This window comes from Suricata suricatta, chromosome 4 (genome assembly GCF_006229205.1).
Source record: "Suricata suricatta isolate VVHF042 chromosome 4, meerkat_22Aug2017_6uvM2_HiC, whole genome shotgun sequence".
Lineage (NCBI taxonomy): Eukaryota > Metazoa > Chordata > Mammalia > Carnivora > Herpestidae > Suricata > Suricata suricatta.
The window spans coordinates 3,777,772-3,791,651 of NC_043703.1; the positions used below are offsets into that span (position 1 = coordinate 3,777,772).

The 13,880-nt window shown below is 45.6% G+C and overlaps 1 long non-coding RNA gene across 1 annotated transcript in view; it reads right to left on the reverse strand.

Moving 5' to 3' along the window:
• Positions 1-3,520: 3,520 nt before the first annotated feature.
• LOC115289319 overlaps positions 3,521-13,880 on the reverse strand; it is a 24,273-nt gene continuing 13,913 nt past the window's right edge. Inside the window, exon 3 of the long non-coding RNA XR_003907558.1 lies at positions 3,521-3,592. This is a non-coding gene — a long non-coding RNA (uncharacterized LOC115289319). The remainder of the gene's footprint in view (positions 3,593-13,880) is intronic.

Genomic DNA, 13,880 nt, shown 5'->3' on the forward strand with positions numbered 1-13,880 from the left:
CACCATCACCATCACCACCACCATCAGCATCATCAGCAGCAGCGTCACCACCATCACCACCACTAGTGCCTGTATTATCAAGACCGTCCAGTCAACACCATCACCATCATCATCATTACCACTGTCACCACCATTGCCTGCATTATCATCCCTACTATACCACCTCCATCATCACCACCACCACCATCATCATCGTCATCACCATCATCATCATCATCACCATCAACACGACTGCCTGTATTATCAACACCATCCTATCACCATCATCACCAACATCACCATCATCATCATCACCACCATCACCACCAGTGTCTGTATTATCAACACCGTCCAGCCATCACCACCACCATTACCACCACCACCACCATGACCATCACCATCAGCAGCAGCAGCACCGCCACCACCACCACCATGGCCACCATCACCCACACCATCACCCCCACCAACATCATTATATTAGCAGTAATGGATGCAGCAGCAGCCACTCAGCATGGTACACTTGTAAACTGATTTTTGTCATTGGGATGCATTGCTTTTCCTCCACACAAGCTTGTGAACTGAGCCACAACCTTTCTAAAAGACGACACCTATTTCATATGTTAGGAAAACTTGCATTCAGATAAGCAAAGACATTTAGGGACTGGCCCAACACCTTCTATTTGAAGGTAACGAATCAGCTCTTTCACATAGATCTTCTGATGACTCCGTGCTCTTCCCCCAAAACCGCACTGTCCCTTGGAAAGTATAAATGAAGTATATCTGAACAACAAGGGGCGATGACAAATTCAAAAGAATGATCCAGACTAGAAAAGGAGGATGGCGACTGCCCTCATGACTCCGTCCGCACACTGAAGATTTCTACTTATTCCAATTTGACTTTTAGTCCAAGCCCTGCTCGTGCAGCCTTACGTGATCTTAGCCGCCTGGCATTTGTACAGGAACCTGGACAACCAGTGCCTAGCTGTAGCACGGCTCACCCCTCTAGGCACACCTCTTACTGATTTTATTGACAGACGGTGTACACCCTACTTCTTGCACACCATGGCGCTCTTCGAAGTGACCTAATAAGACCCAGGAGGTGACAAATTGAGAATCCAGAAAGGTTTACTCTTGGGTATATAGATACCATGTGGCCGCCACCCTGCACCAGCCCTCGAGGGTCAGTGGTACACATCTCCTCCCAGCTCTGTGTTCAGTAACATCACGGCAGCAGCCTGGAAGTCATGCTGGACGTAACCAGACTTCAGAAACCAGGAGATGCGGCGGCCGGGCCCCCTCGGCCCAGCAGAGAGCCCACTGTTGAGCACCGTGCGAACGACTGCTTGTGGGCACAAGTAAACTGGCAGGGACCTCAGGAGTCTCTAGTCCTGCATTCCCTTCTGAGTTCCGGTCTGAGCTTGTGAAGTGATTCGTGGTCAGCTCTGATTTGTTCTCTGACTTTATCCTGGAAGAGAGAGAATGGTAACCACTGACCGACCTCACCATAGGCTCGTTCTTGAATGATCTAAAGGTCAGTTCTGAAATGCGTCCTGCAAACACAAAATTCCATTATTTTGGTTATACCGAGAAACCAGTAGGAGGCGAGAGGTGGCCGCGTGGGCCCCGCCTCCATCGGGGGTCTGTGTTGCGTCCGTGCTGTGCTGGGAGGAACGGACTCCGAGCCGTCTTGTAGAGTCTAGCTCCCCTTGGGCGTGGTCATTAGTCCCACGCTATTGTGGTGAGTATTTTCTCAGTTAAACTTTCAGAAAGCAAATGGGGAAAATAAACATTTAGCACTGGTAAAATGCCAGCCAAGCTTTATAATTAGTTACACTCAGGGCTGTGTGTGTGTGTGTGTGTGTGTGTGTGTGTGTGTGCGAGAGAGAGAGAGAGAGAGAGAGAGAGAGATTTTACTTCCACGTCACACACTTGAAAGTTTTTAGATGCATCTTCAAGGTCCCCTTGATACATTTCAAGACCCCTAAAACTAGCTGCCCTAGGAAAGCCCATCTGGAGAAGAGCGCCCCCCAAGAGGGCAGTTTCTGCTTTCTCATAAGAAACCAGAGCAAAAGATGGTACCTCTGAAAAGGGTACTCAGGGTGCAGCCGGTAGGGCTTCGAGCCGGAAGAGACCACTGCTGCCCCCCAAACCCTGTGCCATCCAAATGCCATTCCTCTCAGCCGTGCCCACACAGCCCCTGGCCACATTGTGATTGGTACCCCCATTTCACACAGCAGAAACACACAGACCTGGCTAGTTTGTAACCAAGAGGGTCTGCACTCATGAAAGAGGCGGTGACACAGTACAGCCAGAAGGAAGTGGGACCATCACAGCCAAGGGTCACCACCTCCGCACCATGCCAAACTTGACCACCAGTTCCTAGCGTCTAAGGAACTCATTACATGCAGACATTATCTACACACTTTTAGGTTGGGAGCCTCACGGGAACATTGAGGTAAATACCTCCATTTCACAAAAGCTCAGAAGGTGGTCCAAGCACCCACCACGTGGCAGCACCAGAACCCACACCCAGTCAGGACGCGAGGGGTCCTCGCCTTGGTCACCGGCACGCACCACCCCATGGAGTGACCCGAACTCCACCCTCCTCCACTGCTCATTCTATCTAAGATGTGACTCAACATGTCCTTTCTTCTCCTGCAATATCTAAGGTTTCACACAGCTGGGAAGCCTGTGGAGTCTTGTCCCCCACACGGAGGACTGAGCTCCACATTCTTCCTCTATAAGTCAGGTCACAAATTGGAATGTTAATTTAAACATGTGAATACATTTTAATGCTAGAAACCCATTAAAATCTAACACTGCATATAGTATGGGATGAAAAACACAACGGAGGAAAATAATGCTCACTTTTGTATGATCAGAAGCCCTCACTGAGGGGCGCCTGGGGGGCTCAGTCAGTTAAGTGGCCAACTCTGGTTCAGGTCATGACATCGTAGCTCATGAGTTCGAGTTCAAGGCCCATGTCAGGCTCTGTGCTGATGGCTCGGAACCTGGAACCTGCTTTAGATTCTGTGTCTCCCTCTCTTTCTGCCACTCCCCCACTTGCGCTCTCTCTTGCTCGCTCGCTCTCTCTCTCTCTCTCTGTCAAAAAATAAACAAACATTAAAAACATGTGTATTTCTTTAAGGAAAATAAAAAAGCATTCATTGAAAGCAGTCAGTTCACCTGGTACATTTGCTGTGGCCCAATACGAAAACCGTGGGTTTTATTTTGCTAAAATGAGCTCTTATTTCATTAACATGTATCAAGCCTTAAAGTATGGGGGAACAACCATTTTGTGCATTTTACGATCACAATAAACACGGATGATTGTAATTAAACTTTAATTAAGCATGTTAACATATCTTTCTTCAGGCAAAGTTTCCTGAGGAATCATTATTTATTCACTCAATAATGAATTTTCTTATCTGTTCCAAATATCCGTTTGCTACTCTCCAGAAAGAGAGGCATGCATACTTGATACTGAACATGGTTTTTTTCTTAAGCCAAGCAAGCATGGCTGTTGAGGATAAAATTGAACCTCTGATTTCTGCAGAACAAAAACATCCGTCTTCAGGGTAATGTTGACGTACTCACAAAGAAAACACCGCATCTGTCACAGAGCAACAAAATCTTAATGTAATGATTAATGATGACTTATTAAAAAACCAATCAAGGGGCGCCTGGGGGGCTTAGTTGGTTAAGCTTCTGACTTCAGCTCAGGTCACAATCTCATGGTTTGTGGGTTCGAGCCCCACGTCGGGCTCCATGCTGACAGCTCAGAGCCTGGAGCCTGCTTCAGATTCTGTGTCTCCCTTTCTCTCTGCCCCTCCCCTGCTCACACTGTCTGCTCACTCTCTCTGTCTCTCAAAAATAAAAAAAATTTAAAAAATTAAAAAACCAATCATGACATAAAATGTAGATGACCTTCATTATAATTTTCCCTGATCTAATTATAGAAAGCTATTTCAGAAGAATATTATTAAAAATATTATTAAAAATAATACATTTTTCTTTACTATTATGAAAAATGTTCCAATACTTAGTCAAACTATCAATAATAATATTTATATGATTTCCAGTGCCTTTCTACTTTCTGGGAATTTGGGGTTTCTTTTTTTATTTTTTAATGTTTATTTTTTGAGAGAGAGAGCATGAGTGAGGGAGGGGCAGAGAGAGAGAGGGAGACACAGAATATGAAGCAGGCTCCAGGCTCCAAGCTGCCAGCACAGAGCCCAGCGCGGGACTCAAATTCAAGAGCTGTGAGATCATGACCTGAGCCAAAGTCAGGCACTCACCCGATGGAGCCACCCAGGGGCCCCTACTTTCTAGGAATCTATAGGTAAGATTTGAAAATGAAGACATCCCATGGATAAATGAGCATATTTAACCCATTTCAAGAAATACTACAGGATTCAATACCCTGAACAAAGTCACATGACCAAAAGCCCCAATAACTTTTGTTAAGAAGTAAGTGTTCATTGTTGAATACAGAGTATCTGAAGGTTTGCTATACTCTCATCTCTATTTTGGTGTATGCTAGGAATGTTTCGGGCAAAATGTTCAAAGAAAGATAAAAGAAAAAGTTGAACCCATGACTTTTAAATCAAAAAATGAAAAATATGGATATAACAGCCTCATGGTTAAATCAATTGTCTATTGGATGTTACAGCGCATTAAAAGATTCATTCTTTATAGGATATTGTACATACACCTATCTTCATTTTAGTATTTTTTACATTTTTGAAATGTTTATTTATTTTTGGGGGCGAGAGAGAGCACGGATGCAGGAGGGACAGACAGAGAGAGAGACACACACACAGAATCCGAAGCAGGCTCCAGGCTCTGAGCTGTCAGCACAGAGACCGATATGGGGCTGGAACTCATGAATCACAAGATCATGACCTGAGCTGAAGTCAGATGCTTAACCAAATGAACCACCCAGATGCCCCTTCATTTTTGTATTTATACAAATGTATGTAAAGATGGAAAATGAATAAATATACACAGCAGAATTCTTTAAATTCACTTATAAGAAATGTGCACATTTTTATTTAGATCCCTAACTCTGATTTGAACAGTATCATGGCAAACCGCCAACAGTAATGGGCCACCCAAGGGCATGAGGAATTCCCAGTGACGCACATTCCATCACGCCAACTGTTCCGCGGGATCCTCTTAGCAAGTCCAATTTCAGGCCATGTTTAGTGAACTTGATCTCGCTATTTTTCTGATCTAAAATTTTCCTAATCTTCAAATGTCCACTTCTCACATGTGCTCTAAGTAGAACAATTAAGATTTATCATTTTTAACATGTAGAAAATTAAAATCTTGCTATCACTTCGTAATACAATTCTTCTTTCTTGGCTAATGGACTTTGGGGCCACGGTCTTAAACTAGTTCTGGTTCTGGAAAGATATAACGATCCAACGAAGGCATTCCACTTTGATTTCTAAGAGTAGCTCTTGGGGAGCTGACTCTGACTTTGGAATTGGGGGCAGAGATAGAGACCGTGTGTCACTAACTAGGAAGGTATCCTGCAACACCAAAATTAATGTAAGCCTCCTTTCTGCAAGTAGCAAAAAAATCTCCAGTTTTCTAGCCTTTGTCAGAAATGAGGCTTAAACATAACAGCTCAGAATCACACAAGGTCTAAATAATCTCTTGTAGAGAGGAACTGTCTTCAAGGTGCTCCTTGCTCACACCAGGCTCATTTCTTTTGGATGACATCTTCACATGCCATCAGTAATGAAATAAAGGCTTGTTCCAAATGGACAAAAAAAAAAATGTCCAGTATCTTCCTTTCACACAAAAGCTATTGCTATTTAATTGCTCTATAAAACGCTGGCTTTGCCACAAAGGAAAAGCCATAAGAACAAGGCATTTAAAATGCCTACCACAGGGGTGCCTGGGTGGCTCTGTGGGTTAAGCATCCAACTGTGGCTAAGATCGTGATCTCGTGGTCCATGAGTTTGAGCCCCGCATCAGGCTGTCAGTATGGAGGGCCCTTCAGACCCTCTGTCTCCATCTCTCTGCCCCTCCCCCGATCACGCACATGTGTATGCATGCGCTCTCTCTCTCTCTCTCTCTCTCTCTCTCTCTCTCTCTTTCAAAACAAAGAAATCTTTAAGAAAATAAAATATTTTCAAAATAAATAAATAATAAAAATTAAAACTGAGTTCCTACTGCGTATCCCTTGGCATTCCTACCCTCATGCTGACCCCTGCATACCTACACCTATGCTCCTTGGAGACCACATATGTTCCCACCTGTGCCTCCACTATAGTCCAGTTTATGTAGAATCTGATTCATGTGTTGTATCAGAAAAGGGGTGGTGCCAGATCCCTAATAGTAGAAATAAGCTGATCATATTCCCTAGAGTTTCAAATCTATTTTCTTAAGGTTCTGTTGCTGGTGTTACAGAGTCATTAACGTGAAGTTTCATGGTAAACACTGGCTGTGTACTCTTAGCATGTAACTATCATCTTGTAATGGCCAAACGATCGAACACTCTATTTCCACCTTCACCCCTCTTCTGTACCCCTCTGAAAATCACACAAGTGTAGAACGAAACAGAAATCAAGGAGGACACGTGTTTCCTGCCATCAGGTCAATGATGACCAAAGACAAAATAAAATATCGATTTAGTCTTTTGATTGAGCTTTCTGACGTCTGCCACCATTCATTTCTCAGCTATGGACAGAGCAAAGCCAAACATTGATTATCACTCACTTCTGGATCTGAGCTTCATGGATCTTCAGAGGCTGACGGTAGCAGAATCCCTGATTAGAACTTTCTGCATAAGCGTGCCATTAATAAACCCATTTTTCAACATAGGAAACATCTGCACATAACCACCATCATATTCCTCAACCACAGCGTTTCATTCACCGCGTGACAGACCGTTATCTGACCCACGGGGAGGCAGATCATCAATGTATACTTCCTTGCTCCCCGTTTCCTGGACAAACCAGGATGTTTAATACATGCTATCAGTCACCCATCCTTCATTTGCTCAAATGATAAAATGGCAGCTCTCCAAAACCTGAGAACTGAAAGAGGAGGGGTCCGTGCAGATGACTCTCCGACCGATGCCGCCAGCGTGGGCCCGTTCCTCTCTGCCGTGTACTCGGGCGAGGGCACACACTCTCAAAACAGTTGGTGCTTCCACAAAATGGATATTGAACCGGTCTGCCTGGCACCATGTAAATTATTGATGCTAAGAAAAATGTTTTCTGAGAAAGAGGCTTTGGCAAAAACTGATGAGATCCACCTCTCTCACCTCCAGTATCGAACCTCAAATACTGACAAACGATTGTCCTGATACATAACAACTCAGTGCAGTATGTCGTTAAATTGGAGTGTAGCGAGAAAGCGGGAGGGGAGAAGTCGAGGCTGGAAGAACACCAGGGTCAAGGCGGAGAGGCGCGAGACACAGCAGGAGCAGCGAGACGTGACTGAGCGACGCGCCCTCTCGGTGGAGAACGCTGGAAAATCAAAGTTGAAAACTTATGTCCATTCTGTGTGGAATTTAGATCGAATATTGTCACAGGCAGCAGAGAACACATCCAAGGTTGGAGCTGGTTCCTAGGACGGTACTAGAATATGAGACGTTCTCATTCATTTCGCAGAGATTCCGAGTGTTCTAGCCACTGTGCGAAGCACTAGAGACAAAGACAAAAATAAAGGAAAGTGCCTCTCCCTTAACACCTGACACAGGTTGGGCTGAGCCAGATATGTGCATGTGGGTCCCTCCAAGTCTAAGAGCCGCAGTGACAGGCTTCCCTGGCAGGTACCACCTTACTCTCTCCAGCTCCTGCCATTTGCTTCCATTCCAAGCGCCCCGGATCCTCCATGAGCCACACATTTTATCCGTTGTCCCCACTTTGTGGCAGATACTTAATCTTCCACTGCCCCAGCCCACAAACACACCACTCATGGTGATCTCATCCCAACGTCACCAATAACCAAGTTGCTGCCAGAATAAAGACTCCTGCCCACTTCTCACCAAAGAGGACTTGCCAATTGTAACATTGGCTTTTCTCCCCACAACACTATATGTACCAGGTTCTCTTTCTAAGTTTTGACTAATTTCGTCTCCCTTACAGTTTTCTGTTCTCTACACCTTAAATAATGATTATCACTTCCAATTTTACCGTGGCCCTTCTCTCTGACATTCCTACATTAATCTATCGGCTTTCGTGGATCAGGTTATTTCCCATAGATAAGGATATTTTGAGCAATTAGAAAGAGGAAAGACATGGGGCACCTGAGTGGCTCAGTCAGTTAACTGTCCAACTTCAGCTCGTGATCTTGCAGTTTGTGGGTTCAAGCCCTGCGTTAGGCTCTGTGCTGACAGCCCAGAGCCTGGAGCCGCCTTCAGATTCTGTGCCTCCCCCTCTCTCTGCCCCTCCCATGCTCATGCTCTGTCTCTCTCTGTCTCTCAATAATAAATAAAAATGTTTAAAAATTTTTTTAAAGAAAGAAAGAAGAAAGACATCAGCTTAACATCAGAACCCAAGGCTTTACTTTTAGGAACGTCAATCATTGTATTTGTGAGGATGGACCAGGGACTGAATTTTCTTGGGACCCTGTTCCATTCACCCCCCACTCAGTTTCCTAACCAGCAAAATGAAAGGTTTAGGTTTTAAATATGTCTTACTTCCTCAAGATTTTATAGTCTTCAAGGCATTCAGTGATTGGTAATTTTAACAGAAACAGTGAAAGTAAGAAATAAGAACATCACAAAGTCTAGGTCATCTTACAAGCTTTCAATTTCTGTTAGTCAATTCCTCGTCCAAAATTATTGCCCATGAATTAAATCAGGTGAGTTGCATCCCAGATTCTCATAACAAACCAGGCGCTGGAGAATACATTTCCTTTCTCCATCCGTGGATGAGAAAACCAAGACACCGAGAGACTGTATGACTTACCCAAGGCTGTTGCTGTTGAGATTCCAGCTCTATAACCCCGACTCCATAAGTCACAGGATGCATCTTCAAGACACACAAGGCTTCAATGCGTTTATATTCTAAGCTATTTGCTGTCTTTGGGAAGATTATTTGCAAAATTTTTTCCTCATCGGCTTTAATAATTTCATAAACTTCTCCTGCCGTGAAAGTCCACATGTGTCGCCGCAAAACTAAATCTCTAAACTAGAACAAGATGGTTGTAATCTGTTGTCTACTGGACCCCAAGAGGTTACATTAAGAGTCTCTCCTCAGAGTACCCACTTGAGGCAGAGATGACGTGGGTCACTAGGGAGTTAATACGTAACTACTCTCTCTTGACCTAAACCATATTTTGGAAACCACTGGTCCTTATAAGCTGCTGAATCTGGCAACACTCTTCCATTCAACGTAAGTACACACACACACCTGTTCACTGCGGTCGAGTTCCTCAGAAGTGAGGTTTTCTTGTACTCGTTTGACATCTCTGCAAAAATCCCTGTTCCCAACATTCTGGAGAGCCGGTGTCAAGGCAAATCACGCCGGTATTCCAGCAGTAAGTGAAAGCTTGGAATGTGCTTGGTTTTTTGTGAGGAGCGACTGGAAATGCAGAACACGGATGAGGCATGTTTCTCACCTTCAGAAACTGAAGCCAATGAAGGGATACAAGTCTGGAACACCGGCTGGATGCGGGGTGCCCTAGAGCAGAGACCATGTGCCCCGGCTGGGTTTCTTAGTGCGGGGAAGCCGCGGAGTAAATGTCACCCACCGGAAAGTGAGAGAAAACAACAAATACAATTCTGAAGAAGTTCCCTGGAAAGGAAGTGGTGTGTCCTCTTCCCCTTTCCTTCTTCTTGAGAAGCTGAAATACCAGAACAATCCTCGGGGCTGACACTACCATCTCAGACCACAGGAAGCCACCAGGTAAGGAACCCGGGGCCATGAGGACCACAGGCCATGAGGACCACAGGCCATAAGGACCATGGGAAGCCACCAGGTAAGGATCCCGGGCCATGAGGACCACGGGAAGCCACCAGGTAAGGACCACGGGCCATGAGGACCACGGGCCATGAGGACCACGGGAAGCCACCAGGTAAGGACCACGGGCCATGAGGACCATGGACCATGAGGACCACGGGCCATGAGGACCACGAGAAGCCACCAGGTAAGGATCCTGGGCCATGAGGACCATGGGCCATGAGGACCACGGGAAGCCACCAGGTATGTATCCTGGGCCATGAGGACCACGGGCCACCACGCCAGCCCCATGCTGTGCATGCAAACAGACTAGAGAGAAGAATAAGTATCTCTACTGTTTAGGCCACTGTGGTTTGGGATGTTTTTGCCACTTAGTCTAAGCCTATACTTAAGTGACACAAATGAAGAGAACTGAGATCTCTTGACGCTGGAAGGGCCTTTTCCCCACACTTCCTGTTCCCTCTTTGCTGAGGACATAAGAAAAAAGTTAAGAACTGCCAAGTGTTTTCAGTTACACCTGCAGAGGCTGCCGGCTGCCCGGAGGAGCCAGCGAGCCTCTCCTTCCAATGGTCCTCACCCATCAGTGCCGCAAGTAGAGATTCCTCTTCCCCCCTTCGCCCTCCCCGAGGGAAAGCTGGGGAAATGACGGGTTCCTACACCAAGGGTTAAGCACCTCAGTGCGGACATCAAGGGACGTGCCAGATGCCAGCAGCACGTCCCCTCTTCTTGCTGTGTTCTGTCACCATTACAAACCACCGCCAGACTGAAACAGCTCCAAGAACCGGCAAGTGAGTGCGGCAAAGGCCCCAAGGGTAGAAGAGGCCCCGCCCCGGACGGCGTTCCAGCGGCTCCGCCCGGGAACCCCGTTAGTCGGCTGCTGCGTCTGTCAGGTCCTCCGCCACAGTTTCTCTTTTCCGTAAGCTCCGCTTACTGAAATTATTCTTTTGTTCCCTAAATGCTTAGTTATTTATTTTGAGAAAATGGGAAACAACAGGGGAGGGGTAGAGTGAGAGAAGGAGGGAGGGAATCCCAAGAAGGCTCCACACTGACAGCACAAAGCCTGCTGGGGGGCTAAACGCACGAACCGTGAGATCATGATCTTGAGTCGAAGTCAAGAGTCAGGCGCTTAACTGCCTGAGCCACCCAGGCGCCCTGACCTCGGACTCTCCTTCTAATTTCAGTCTCAACTGGCTTTTTCTACTTCCTTGGAACCGCCTTTTGGGGCCACCTCCCCGTCTGCACAGGTGCCCAGCCCCCACCCAGCAAGGCCGGCCTTTGTCCGGTTCAAACTCTGTGCCTAAGGCAGTGAAGGACTCCACTGAAGAGATGATCTATCACTATGAAGGTGATCAAATTAAAATACCTCCATTTCAAAAAAGACATCATTCACAAAAGTAAAAAAAAAAAAAAAAAATCTGGGGCACCTGGGTGGCTCAGTCAGTTCAGCGTCCGGCTTCAGCTCAGGTCATGATCTCACGGTTAGTGGGTTTGATCCCCACGTCCGGGCTCTGTGCTGACAGCTAGCTCAGAGCCTGGAGCCTGCTTCAGACTCTGTGTCTCCCTCTCTCTCTCTCTGACCCTCCCCTACTTTTGCTGTCACTCTCTGTCTCTCAAAAATAAATAAAAAACATTAAAAAAAATTTTAATCTGTAAAACATTGAAATACACACAGAAAAAGAGTGAACAGCCTCATATAAGTAAATAAAAAATATAGGACCTAAATGATAACAGGTCAAGACAATCTTTCAGAAAGGGAGCATAATGATTAACAGTCATTACAGTGTCAAACCTTGCTAGTAATTAAACATGCAGGATAACAAATATGTGATACAGTTTTTAATTGTAATTGGAGAAACCCAACAGTTAGCTTTTTGCCTTAAGCGAGGTCGCTAACTTGCACTCAGGATAGGGTGGGGATCAACTAGACACATTCTCTGTCTCCACAGAGCCTCTACTTCAGCAGAGCGGAGACTTACTAACCAAATAATCACATATGATTAATGGGCTCATGACGTAATGAAACTAAACATCTACTTTTTGAAAATCAGAGTCTTGTGATGAAATTAAGTGACTTAGCCAGAGATCTGACCTATGCGATTCTAATTTTCCTGAAAGAAACAATGCTAGAATGAAAGAACTGATCTGAGAATCACATGTCACCAGGACAATTAAGTCATCATTTTCCCTTCTCGCTCTGAGTCTTTTAAAGTCCCCACCTTCCCTTTCACTCCCTCTGGTTTTCAGCACATCCATTTTTCTTTTCTCTTCTAGCCGTCCACCTCTGCCTGACTCCCTATGTGTGGTTATTGTCACAAGGTGGCCTCTAATCTCCTGGCTCTTCTCTCTCTCGGGTCTATCCCTCCATTAAACTTGGACATGACCTGAAAGCATCAGGGACAGAATGTAGTGATCCCTGGGGCTCAGCCCCGAACGTGGACTGGGAACATGAGACTCGCTGTGGGGACAGCAGGAAAGTGGGAGGTGGGGGGGCGGAGATCTGGGGTTGCAGAGAATCCTGGTAGGAGAGAAAGCAATGGAGCAGCCCTGGGTGAAGGTCAGCTCTGTCACCGTGCTCCCATGGGGTGGACCTCGGGACCTGTGGCTACACCGCAGGGAGGCTGTGCGCAAGACCCCTCAGCTCATACCTCCCAAGACTGGCTCGGCTGAATCAAGGATCATCCACAGCGGTGTTCGGTATTCCCACCGAGTTATAAATGAGAACTCTGGTGGTTAATCAAATCAGCATTAATTAAACAAACATTCAGGATGGAGCTGTGTTATATTTTCAGGATCAAGAGTAACTGACTCAGCCAACGTAATAATGTGGACATTAGGTTCAAGGGAAAAAAACACCTTGAAGATGACTTTCCCGGGGGACACAGTCTGACCCTGATGTCCCCAGTGACCCATTTGGTTTCACCCAGCATGTTTAGTTCACGTGTGTGCAAACACTGCTGGCTTGGGTAGGGCAAGGCACCGGCCCTGACAGGGTCTGAATAGAGGAGATACAAACCCAAAATAAATATAGAGATGTTTTTTTAATTCCCCAGTAGAATATCTTTGAGCTTCCAAAAGAGGGTACTTGATTATGTTATAAAATGGGTTTAATTTGCAAATATGTAAGATTTCCAGATTGACAGCACAACACATGAAAGAGTAAAATATTTAATGAAGAATGTACTCTCTCCAAGGGTCATGGTAGGTACTGAGTGATTTAAAAAAAAAAGTGCAATCAATACAACGTAATACATAGTTATTTGACAGTTAAAACATAGGCATCGTTGGTGGCTGATACTGGGGTTTGGAAGTGAGGAGATCATTTCAAATTGGGGTGAATTAGTAAAAAGGGCTTTCAGGGGAAACTGTATTTAAGTGATGAAGAACTGAAGGATTTAAGGATTTATGAAAAATGAATGATCCAGTGAAGAAATGGGCAGAAGACATAAACAGATACTTCTCCAAAGAGGACATCCAGATGGCCAACAGGCACATGAAACGATGCTCAACATCACTCATCATCAGGGAAACACAAATCAAAACCACACGGAGATACCACCTCACGCCAGTCAGAGTGGCTAAAATGAACAAATCAAGAGACTATAGATGCTGGCGAGGGTGTGGAGAGACGGGCACCCTCCTGCACTGTTGGTGGGAATGTAAACTGGTGCAGCCGCTCTGGAGAACAGTGTGGAGGTTCCTCAAAAAACTATTGATAGAACTCCCCTATGACCCAGCAATAGCACTGCTAGGGATTACGCAAGGGATACAGAAGTGCTGATGCATAGGAGCACATGCACCCCAATGTTCATAGCGGCACTTTCTACAACAGCCAAATCATTTAGGAAACAGCCTAAATTTCCATCACCTGATGAATGGATCAAGAAGATGTGGTATATATACACAATGGAGTACTACATGGCAATGAGAAAGAATGACATCTGGCCATTTGTAGGAAAGTGGATGGACCTCGAGGGT